Below are 12997 nucleotides of genomic sequence, written 5' to 3' on the forward strand. Positions count from 1 at the left end.
TATCCTAGGGCTATCGATTCGTTTTAGAATTATTTCAAGGGTTACTCTACAGAGAACATAATATATGAATGTTAACCATTTTTGGAAAAAAAAGTGTAAACGTGTAGGTGTGCTTGTAAAATGAAAATACACCGTACGAAGAACTAATTCCATCCCAAAACGTCTGAAAACTGATGTATGTATGCCAACATTTTCCCAGTTCTTTACACTGCATTCCGTATGCGAGTATACTACTGAAATTGTGGACGTATTGCCGACACACCAAAAGTAATTCTTTATCCCAGATCCAGTATCCAAAAACCGTGCCATCTAGCTCCAATGCTATCCGATGCATTTTTGTACTCTAGATCATGCACTCCTGAAAACGTAATGTTAGCATCTTTGAATATAGTATTTATGAAAGGCAAAGATAACGAACAGTGACCAATCTCATAATTACTATAAGCAATACAAAATAGATAGTCGGGCAAACACGGACTCCTGGACTCACTAGAGAGAAATATGTTCTGTAAAAAATGGGATATAACAACCGAGGGAGTAATGATAGTCGAGAAGTGTGCATACCTATTCCGTCAAACACGATGCCTGCTGTCGGTTTGACATTGTCAATTTTGAATCCGTCAGAAGATTCTGTGTGGTGAATTCCAGAGAAACCGTAAGCGATAACATTCGTGTAGTACTGGACTCCTGGTGAAAGAGACAGTATGTGAACCAAGTACGTTGTCTCTGTGTTAGGCAAGTCTTCTCCACTGTCCCACACATCATGACCTTGTAAATATACAGCCAAGGACAAGCACGATTAGAAAACGTGTTCTTACTCTAACGCTTCTATCTGTTAGCAAAGGATTCGCTGTTGGTGTAATTCTTTACACTGATTTTACTTATAAATCATCAATTTGTAAACATACCTCCTGGCACGGTACTGATGTAGACATGGTAAGATTTTATTGTCGTACTGTCGTCGGAAAACTTATTTTTCCAATTCAGCATTAAGGATGTGTCACCCTTGATATAATCATCATCTTTCATGGCACTGCCTATCATTTTCTCTGTAAGCTGTTGACAATGAAAAACAAAACTTAATTTGTAGCAATTTGATGAAACTTCTGAAGGTCATTTGATTGATGTCTTCACATTTTTACCACCAAATGACAGCTAAGATATTTAATACTCGAAAAACCATGGAAATTGTAAGAAAACAGTATTGAGATGATGCTATTAAAGCCACCAAAGAGTTGCAGTTGAAAACTGTTCTTATTGATATCGTGGATGAACGTACCGAACTTCCAAGAATATTCAAGGTTGCGGGTTTCTTCGTTGCAATGATAACTCCATTGGATTTAAAGACTGCGTATGTGTTTTTGTTGTACCAGGCCTTAACAAAAACAGAATAAAAAACCTCCTCCTCCAGGTACTGACCTGTTGGCAGAAAAAAACCCTAATAATTCAGATAAGCGTATTTACTTTTGGGACAGCATTGAAGAAGAAATTCACGTTAGTATATGTATTTAGGCTAACAGTGAATTTATCATGTTTAATGGTTTATCAATATTTGTATTATTATCTAGAAATTGCTGCATGGTCGGGAATTTCCAAAAGTTCGGGTGAGCATCACGGTGAAGAGACATTATTTGTCGTAATGCGCATCTGGTGCATCAAAATTGGTACCGTAGAAGTTTTACATTACGACCCCTGGATCGAGGCCTCTGTTTGTAGACTATTGGTCCCTGAGGGTCTCTACAGCCCAGTTGCTAAGTACTTCGTTACTAGCATGAAAATACGGATGCATATTTAATCGCTGTATTAAAATTTAGAAATTCATTTCAAAATTAAGGATTACCTTTCCCATGTATAGCTGTTATCCTTGGATGAATTTGGTTCCAGTTTTGGCACTTAAGTTTTCCTTTTAGCTCTTACAAATTTATTGTTATTTCAAATTTCCAAACTTTCGGCTTGAGCATCACTGAGGAGACATTATTTGTCGAAATGCGCATCTGGTGCATCAAAATTGGTACCGTATAAGTTTACATTTTAGAAATGTAATTTTATAATTAAAGTAGACAGTTGATTAAAAATAAGAATGTTAAGTATTGTGATGTAAAAATGGGTATCGTATACCTGGTGTAGTAGTAAACATGATATGATTTTTCTGTCCCGCATCATGCCACACTCTATCATGTTCTGAATGAAATATTCCAGCTGGGACGTCATGATCTGTGAAACCAACACTCCATTGGTACCTGAAAGTAAAATACACACTTAGTATAATTTAAGCATTTAGTGTATAAAACAGATGATACAAATGAAGTCATCTTGAATTTACTCTGCATTCAGTAAACATACTTGACACTGAATACCGCTTATCGGGAAATATATGTGTCGGGATTATATGGTGGTTTTTTTGTCCAAAAATTGACAAATTTTCGCTTTATGCTATATGCCTCATTTGACTATAATTTTTGGGGCTTTTATATTTGCGAATTTTGTCAATTTATTAAAAAGCCAACATTTCGAAAGCACATCTATTGCGTTATATAGGATATAGTGCATGTACTATGTAGACTAATGAAGGCTCTATTGCTTTAGGATATTAAAAAAAAAACCCAGCGAGCCTTTACAACTCAAACATTAGGAAAGAAACTAACATTTAAAAAATCCCCGGTTTATAAATCAAACATTTAATCAAGGTAAGAAATGCTGAAATCCAAATGAAATATACGATAAGTAGATAATTAAACATGTGTACATTACGGTTACCATCCCATGTGAATTATCGACAATACATAGGACTTTGATACTCAGTAATGAACATTCCTAACATGCAAAATTCCCACAAATATGGTGCCACTGTTGAACATATATACACATACATCCCCTATCCTTATCGCAGTGTACTTAACGTGAAAGTAGAGAAATATTGGTATACTATTATTAGAAGCTACTCAAGTTTATAGCTGTATAGATAAGATCATAATAATGCATATAAATGAGAAATATAGGAAAATATTGTACAGTAACAGCATGATTTTGTCATTTAATCAATTTAAGAATTTTATAAGCACATGCATCTGAGGTGTAGATAGCTTGTAAAGATCTTATATATACACTGCGTACCCCCTGTCTCTATCCAATGATAAACATATAGAACTAATAATTCAATTTTACTTGTAACACGCAAATTGATTGGCTGAACACACTGAAAAAAAAACCCAATTTATATTATGTAATGTAACTTGCTATGGGGACACGCTCCCTCGACAACCCTCAAAACGGCACAACTTATTTTCTAAATTTCACATTGTAGCACTGTAAGTTATAGGTCTTCTATAAAATAGAAAAGCAAGCGAACAAACCGTACATAATAAGATACATTTGTTTGACGTTTTTTTTACTTATAAGTGGACAGAACATTAACGGTAAAAACTCGTCAAATACTAATTCGAATACAATGAGATAATTTGCAAAATAATGGTATAATGGTACTTGCAACTTTGCTGTTTTATTATAAAATGTATTTTAACTTGGGGGATTGCTTGATCCGTCTATCAAAGCATCTAATGTATCATTATTACAAAATGTACATATACTAGATGACGTCACGCCAAATCGATGACATACGGATTGTATTCTGTTAATTGTTTATATTTGATTGTGTCGGATTTAATATAGGTGACAATGCTGCATATGTAATGGTAAGTTATAATTTAGTTTAAAACATTTTTAAGGTCAATAAACCGCAATCCATGCAGCATTTTCTGGTGCATGACGTATTTTGTGTGATGTCGCGTTTAAATTTATCAAAAAATAAATTAACAACTCCGGTACTTTCTGTTAGAGCGTTTCAAAAGTCGATCTTGCGCTGCGCAGTAAATATAAGTCCTACGTATGTAGCCTACACATATCTTCTATATTAGGATTCGTTGAAAATACCACCTTGCGTTTTCAAATTTGATTAATATAATGTACATGCTCCAGTTATATATATAACCAAGATGGCGGTTTTCTTGTTCGACGCTTCCTCAGTCTGTTGCTAAGTGAATTCTTGCACGGTGCAAGTGATTTCTATTTTCTAAGTGACTGTTTACATTTTTTTGTGTAAATGAAGAACTGTAGTTTTATCTTTTTACATTATAATAATTATAAAATGCACCAAGTTACATTATATCATATATTACTCCTCCTAGGCACCTGATCCCACCTCTGGTGTGTCCAGGGGTCCGTGTTTGCCCAACTATCTATTTTGTATTGCTTGTAGGAGTTATGAGATTTATCACTGTTCGTTATCTTCACCTTGCATAGCATAGGTCAAAATTAGCTTCATTCCTTTAATAATCTATTTCGCCGCCGTTCACAGGTCGTTCTACATTACTTTACTTTTTATAAGCGTTTGAGATGACCATTTGTGTGACACTAATGTATGCAAAGTGAAGATAACGAACAGTGATCAATCTCATAACTCTTATAAGCAATACAAAATAGATAGTTGGGCAAACACGGACCCCTGGACACACCAGAGGCGAGATCTGGTGCCTAGGACGAATAAGCATCTCCTGCATGTAAAGGTGTGCAACAAAATAATGAAAAAATTCTCCCCTTTGGAGGGAAAAGATACACCCGTTTAGAAAAATTCTTGATCCGCCCCTAAATTCGACCTAGAATGATTAATGTTATAATGTTAGATATATTTGTTTTGAACATTTAACCTTATAGGAAGAAACGTGCATTTAATTTCGGTGTGGTGTGGAATTGTCTGCATTTTCTCGAACACGGACACATCGTACATGTACACACACGTACTTAGCCAATTGTGCTGTAGATCTTATTTTCTTGAACTTAATAACAGACAAAACTAAAACTAAGTCAAATCATCACTAATAATTTGTAACTGGAGAATTAACACTATGAATCAGCCCCTGCTTTATGGGGGTGGGGGTGGGGTGGGATCAAAACAAATGAAAATGTCATGGGGTGATTTACTTCGAGTATACTTTTGTTTGTATTTTCCAAATGAGGAAGGAGTCAAGACCCATGGTGCATGCTGGATCCGCTCTTGCAATATCAAACACCGACAAAGAGGGTTATATCTATATGTAGGAGATAGGGATTTGCAATTACATGGAATTCGATTAAATCCCAGCACATCCTCCAGAGAGACAAAGACGATCTACATATTGTTGCATGTAAACGCAATAAAAATTTAAGGAATACGCTCAATTTTCTATGACGTAAAACGTATAGTCTCTAAGTTACCATAGGGAATGGTCGTGTAGATGATTTCTAAGAATAAATCTAAGAATAAATCCACACCACACAAAATAAGACTCACTGCTAAATTTCTTGACGATATAGTCAAATCGAATATTCTATATAGATAAAGATTTATCATATTGATAACATGTGAGTATACAATCTATGACTTTGACATTTCTATAAATCTATAATTCTTGTGCTCTCCAGTGACTAAATCCGTCAGGGGTAAATAGAGAAACACCGTGGATCGTCAACCTAGGATAAAACAAAATGAAAAGAATATGTTTCATACCGATTGTTAGGCCCTTCTGGGCACACAATTTCGACTACGGATAACTCCGTTTTCTTCGATAAATACCTAGGGCTCACGGCGGCTGTGACCAGTCAGCAGGGAATGCTTACTCCTCGTAAGCACTTGATTCAGCATCTGGTATATCCAGGGGTCTGTGTTTGTGTTTGTCCAACTCTCGTTTTGTAATGCTTACAGAAGTTATGAGATTGATCACTGTTCGTTATCGTCACCTTTCATAAACCAGTAGTCCGTGTTCACCCAACTCTATTTTGTATTGTTTGTAGGAGTTATGAAATTGATCACTGTTTGTTATTTCCACCTTTCCTACTCAAGTATAACCAGTATTCAAGTCTCTAAAATATCAATGACCTATTTCCTCCAGAAAGAAGAAAAGACATTTAGTACAATTTTGTTTCGTTATTTAAAATAAGTCTTACATGAAAGGTGGACTGCCTTGCCTAGGGACAATTACCCATCGACCTTGGAGTGCCGTGTTACTGGGGGTGAATTGTACATGCATATTGGATGTTCCAGATATTACATTAGACACTTTAATCAAAGTGTTTGTGTTTCCTGTAGAGAAATGTACATATATACCACAAACAGCGGGATTTATACACGAAGTGAAATATACAAAACCAAATAAAAACTAAAATTTTGGAAGCATATTTTACAGTAAGCTACATGATGATATAATTCACATCCATATCACCTATCGTGGCGTCAGTACAGTCCGTTGTTGTGACAAACTTTGTCCTGTGGAGCGCAGACACACTGCCCCTCACAATCTTCAGATTCACATCGTCTTACTAAGGATAACATTCCTTGTGGAAGCTTTCTAAATTTCGAGTGGACTATAGCACTTGATAATTCTACCTGAAATCGTCAAATATAGCGGATACAAATCCCAATCTCAAAAACACACGATGGATTAACAAAAAGCTGATGACATTAACTTACTTTGTTAATTGCCCAAACACTGATATAGAGGTAGTCGTAGGCCACAAGTTTCTAGGTTGTAATTTGGTGTGTTTGAACTAGTCCTTCATCATAGCGATCCTCCCCACTTGCCGAATGGTTAACTCTTTTAGGCACACCGGGTTTCTAAAAGTTTTTAAAAGACAAGGTTATGGAATACCACTCTCCTATCTTCTGATATATTAAGCTGGATCTCCAGATAGATGAAGTGTTGTACACGTATCATGTTGTCGCATCTTATTATACTGTACATTCCTTATTTTATGCGAGTACTTAATATCGTGGAATGGCTTATACACATCAAATCGCGAGAACATAAATTCGAAATATTTTACATGTGTATCAGTAAAATATAAATCTCTCGTTATTTAGAAATTATCTATCTATCTATTTACCTATCTATCTATCTCCCCCTCTCTCACTCTCTCTCTCTTTCTCTCTCAATTGATCGAGTCCTTTATGACATCATAATAACGTTAACTGGTAGGGTTTGGTAATTGTCTGTAATTCCCACATATTTCGTAAAAATATTATGCTAAACTGTAGTTCACTTTTTCAAATAATTAATAGTCTTCTTTTGCTTTGCGAGTTATTTCATTTTCAGTCAACATTCTAAAGAACGGGAACACTTTGAATATATATATATATATATATATATATATATATATATATATATATATATATATATACCCACAGCGTTTAAATCCGCTCCCATGTAATTTGACCCCACATTGACGAAGTAATGAGTGATATCCGAGTGAGCATCAGCAAATCCCAACCAGGCGAGGTTCACAGAATATTTCCACCACGTCATAAACCCGGAGACGTGACGCCTTAAGTCTGCGTCAACGGCATGGTCAGTCTGCATCGCAAACATACCTAATGAAAACAAATGAAGTGAGATTTATTCTGAGATTTAACTAAAACCTCATATTTCATATTTCTCTGACATGTAGAAATAATTTGTACCCCTGCTGGGTGGAGTACTGTCCACTAGGATTCCGGAAGATGTGTTAGAAGCACACATTTGTGCTCCATTGCATGAATGTAGGGTCACATAATATGTGACTCCGTCATGCAGTTTCATGCCATTTAGAATAAAATCCCTTGCAATGCCATTCACCTGAAAAATGAAAAGAAATAAACAGACTTTTCGTGCTCGTATTCCTGTGAACAGAGCAAATAATAAACACTTTTGTCAGTTAGACTGATGTAGATAATGTAATTACTTGGGTAGAAAAAAATTCAGAGTCACCGCCGATGTGGGATTTCACAGATAAGTACTGTCTTTCGATGTGTGATTGTGAATCATCCACATCCCACTTCACCTTGACAGACGATCTGTAAAATTGGGTGTTTTCCGTCAGACCAAAATCTCTTTTGAATGTTGGTCCACTTTTGATCTCAGGTGGAGTTTCATCAACAATAAATCCATTAGACACTGCATCCACAAACAAGCCTGCAATATATTTATTTTAAATAACGAATACATATATATGCTAAACAATATTTATCTTTCAAGTGCAGTACCATGATTGGAAGCCTTCTTGTAAGTAATGACTACCTGCTTTGTTATATGCTCTGACTGTTACGTATATGCGCTTTGATACGGGTAACTCCTGTGAGAAGTTGTATGCAGATGCCTCCTCAAATAAGTGAACTGTTTCCGCAGGTAGAATCCCCCCCTGGAGTTGTCCCAGCCCACCAGACATAATGAGATATCCCGGACTGAGGGTCAGTGAAACCATACCATTTGGCACCAATCCAATTCCTAGACTCATGGGAAATTTGGAATTATTTTGCAATATACATTCCATGTTAGAGTTAATTTCAAATACGTGTCGGTGCATTATATTTATATCAGTCAAATGCTGCCTGACGTGTTTCATACCGATTATTAAGCCGTTCTTGGTACACCAATTTTGACTACGGACAATTATGTTTGCCTGATCACGGCGGGTGTCACCGGCCGACAAGTGATTCTTACTCCTCCTAGATACCCGATCAAACATCTGGTATATCCCGGGTCGGTGTTTGCCCAACTCTCTATTTTGTATTGCTTATAGGAATTATAAGATTGATCACTGTTCGTTATCTTCATATTTTATTAATCATTACCATTTCCTTTCTTTTTGCGTCGGTTTGTGATTCGAATTACCTACCGAGAAGCATTCAAATTGCATTTAGAAATTATGTATTCTTATCAGTTTAAATAAGATGTTAATAACCTGATTGACTGGTATTCCATGTCATTAGAGGATGTACCGTCTGCAACCAAGCCCATATTTGGAGGACTGTTATCCATGATAACCCCATCCGAGATAGCAGTGGTACAAAATCCGGCTGAATTGCACACAGTTACCGTGCTGTAGTAAGTCAAACCCGATCCGAAATGGACAAAATTTACGATGAGTGCTGAATCAATTTCAAAGAGAGTCAAATAACTCATATAGTTTACGTAACTTAGAGCAATAAATTACTGTAATACCACCTTATGTCAATTTTCTTTATGGGTAGTCAAAATAACGTAAATATTTTAGTAGTAATCAATTTTTACCATTCACAAGGCCAATACTTTGTCGTCCGATGACGTCATCACATAGAGGACAAGTTCCAATATTGATAAAATATTTTTGGATTAGAGAATGAGGATCAAGAAACTCATTCCAAACCACTGTCAGTGATTCTGTGTCTGTTTGGAAGTCTATATCTACTTTAGTGCTTTCTCTAGGTAAAATATCCAAAACGTGACCTTGTAGAGGAGGAGAGAGATCAACCGTATAGGCCCAAGAGGTTGCCATCGACATTAGATGGGCTTTACTAAATGCCTAGATAATGTAAATAAAACTAGAACAGTATTATTTAGCTTTTAATTCGAAATAAGTGCGGTCCTTGAATTACGAAAACATGTAGATGATAGTAAAATGAAATCATCTAAGATGAGAACAGCAACATGTAACAAAATCTCAGTCATGCATTCATTGTATGCCTAAAAAAATTAAATAAAACTAGAAAATTATCAATAAGCTTTTAAAGATAATAACATTCTTTAAATTTGTAAACATTTGATCGACATTATCTCAAAGAACAACATGCTAAGTCTCAACCATATATGTATTTGTACATTTGATTTGGAAATTCATGCAAGCTAGTAGTTAGAATTCACCTTAAGAAAGTAGGGTAGAGAGAGAGAGAGAGAGAGAGAGAGAGAGAGAGAGAGAGAATTCACCTTGACAGATATATAGTAGGCATGTCCTTCTTTGATATCTAGTCTTTCATTTTTATCATTCACTCCACATTCAGAATCATCTCGAGTGTACTCCATGATATCGGAATGACCGGGCTGTGAACCAACAGACCACATATAAAAGTCAATTCCACTCTCCGGGTCACTGAACACGCTCTTCCAGCTGAAAAGTAACCGAAACGTTTAATACTTTAACAGATGAGAAATTTCAATTTATGACCCTGTTGAAACTATTATAATGACGGTTTTAAAGAATGTAATGGTATAGTCTAGACAGTTTACGAGCTTCGACTGTCCAAGTTCTAATCAGCAACTTAAACTTGCACTTGTAATATACCTAATTATAAGATTTTGAAAGAAATTTGGCATAATTGTTACATGCTTACCATGTTTCAAGTTCAGAGTTAGATATGATGTGATGCCCTGAGATAGTTATTCGCTGGTCACTTTTTAAAGGAGAGTTTGTATCGATGATGATGGGTGGCGATGTTTGGATAGTTGTTCTATTGGCAAAATCGGTCGCTGAATTTGTAATAATTATTCTATATTATGAAAACGTGTAGATAACGAACAATCTTACATCTCCTATAAAGAATACAAAATTACAATTAAAGCATACATGGACTTCTGGACTTACTAAAGGTGGGACCAGGTGCCTAGGATATACCAAGTTTCCAAATTATAATCCCTAGTTACTACATTGAATATATTATTACCTCGTATTGTTGCGTAGTACTTATGACCGCTGTGTAGAGTCAGACCATGGAGAGCTCTATGATTGACAACACCCACATCGAAAAATGCTACGACGTCATTTCCGCCCCCAGATGTTCCTAGTGGCAATACATGAAACACAAGTTATGATGTTTCATTGATCAGAAATACAGCTTTCAAGTTTTTCAAACTCCGAACTCACCTATTCCTAACTGATAGTTCTGAATTCCAGAAGAATGAGATATCATATCAAACTCTTCCACATCACTGAATGAATTCCAGGTTACATATAAGTCAGTTACAGATATCTGAAATGAAATGTACTCTACATATAAAGAAAACAAAATATTAAAGAAAAATCGGTGAAAAGGTGAATATAACGAACAGTGATCAATCTCATAACTCCTATAAGGAATACAATACATATAATTGGGAAAATACGGACCTCTGGACATACCAGAGGTTGGACCAGGTTGCCTAGGAGGAGTAACTATCCCCTGTCGACCGGTCACACCCGCTGTGAGGCCTATATCATGTTAAGGTAAACGGAACAATCTGTAGTCAGTGTACAAAAAATGGCATAGCAATTTGTATGAAACAAGTGGATAGCATTAGGCTCAATGGCAGGTTGTGTTGCCTAACTAGGTCGTTATATCTACCATCGAATGTACTAACTGCTGAATTTAAACGAGAGAGTTGAAACTCTTGTAACGTCATCGTGTTTGCTTTAACAAAAACTGATCATACGCAGAACAGGCATTTGCGTGTCGTGATTTCTACTAATTCTTAGACCGTTCTTTACATGCATATATGGACAACGAATTACTTCCGTTTACCTGATCAAGAGAGAGGACCTACGGTGAGTGTGAGCAATGAAAAGACGATGCTTTCTAGGCACATGGTTCTACCTCTGGTGTGTCAAGTGGTCCGTGTTCACTTAACACTTATTTTTCATGTCTGATTGGAATTATTGATTGTTGTTCGTCATAAATATTACACAAATAGCCAGTATACAACTTTTTTCTCATTAAAACCTGATATTGTTGTCCTTGTTTTCCAATCCAAACTTTTCCTGGAGATGGGGGTGTGAGATCCACCACAATTCCATCGCTGCAAATATTAATTTCCGGAAGAACTTCAGTCCATTTTTCGTGCGAAATTTCTGTATACTCCGTATGGATACATACAACGTAACGCCGTCCGTGTTCAAGGTCACCGTCATTGAATTTTGCATTGATGAATGCATGCTCTGAAATCCACAAAAAATATAGAATAGTTGGAAAATGTTTTTGAATTATTACTCTTATAGCTTATGATCTCATTATCGAAATTTCGCCTCTCGGATATCATACAAATTTTATACCTCTTTCAATCTTATTTGTTTATCGTTTATAAATACACGAAAACAATGCTAAAACACTTTGTTATACTTACCTGTTTTATCACAGCTTATAGCATCTGTATGATTGCAAGGATGTTTAAGTGACAAGCTGGTTGCTGGCAGATAGTAAGTAGTGACATCAATAGTATGAGTTCGGATGACTGCCACAGTGTAGGAATTATAGCGAAGAGTAGGCCAAACAGCGGATATATAGTTCATGTTTGGGGTGTAGTCCATGTCGGGGTGTGACCATCTAGCATTTCTTTGCAAAAGAATGGCTTCTCCATGTCCATCTGAAAGATATATGATCTCCGATACATGTAATACTGCGATTATTCACTGAACAGGGCATTGTGTGGACTGATTTGGTTATTTTTGTTTTGCATACGTTTTTCTATGTTGACAGGATTAATTAGTTAAATATCGTTTAACGCCCTTCTCGAGAATTTTCACTCATATTGAGACGCCACCATTACCAGTGAAGGGCAGTAAAATTTCGGCCTATGATAGACGCTTATGGCCTTTGAACAGGGAGGGATCTTTATCGTGCCACACCTGCTGTGACATGGGGCCTCTGGTTTGGCGGTCTCATCCGAAGGACCGCCCCATTTAGTCGCCTCTTACGGCAAGCAATGGGTACTGAGGACCTATTATTTACATTTTTCCATATAGTGAGAAGTGTGAAACAACAAGTGATTTGAATTTGTAGAAAGCAACCTGGGAATTCTCGTTTAGTAGAGAAACTAAATCTAACTTAGTTTTCGATGGGCGTTTGAACATTTTGTTTTCTGTGGGTCTCGATACTCTAAATGTTCTATGATTTCAAAATCATAATATTAACCTCTGCTGGGGTCTGGTGTCCCTATAGCATCAATGACAATGTTAGGTTTGATGAATAAAGGGTCAAACGCACTGCAATCCTTGATTTCCGTAGACACTGTAGAATATAGCCCAGCCTTGTTGTATCCTCTAACAGTGAATCGTCTGCACTTTGAAAAGTCGATTTTTCCATCCAACGGTATTATAAATTCCATCTGCAAAAAGTAATTTTCATTTTGATACAATTTTAAAATCAGTACAACACGTCTCAAAATGAGCAAAACATTGTGGTCGGGACGTACAAATATCAAAAAAT

At 36.2% G+C, this 12997-nt stretch overlaps 1 pseudogene; it reads right to left on the reverse strand.

Moving 5' to 3' along the window:
* LOC125676780 (uncharacterized) overlaps positions 1–12997 on the reverse strand; it is a 55038-nt pseudogene that overhangs the window by 4755 nt on the left and 37286 nt on the right.

The sequence above is a fragment of the Ostrea edulis genome, chromosome 3, assembly GCF_947568905.1.
Source record: "Ostrea edulis chromosome 3, xbOstEdul1.1, whole genome shotgun sequence".
Lineage (NCBI taxonomy): Eukaryota > Metazoa > Mollusca > Bivalvia > Ostreida > Ostreidae > Ostrea > Ostrea edulis.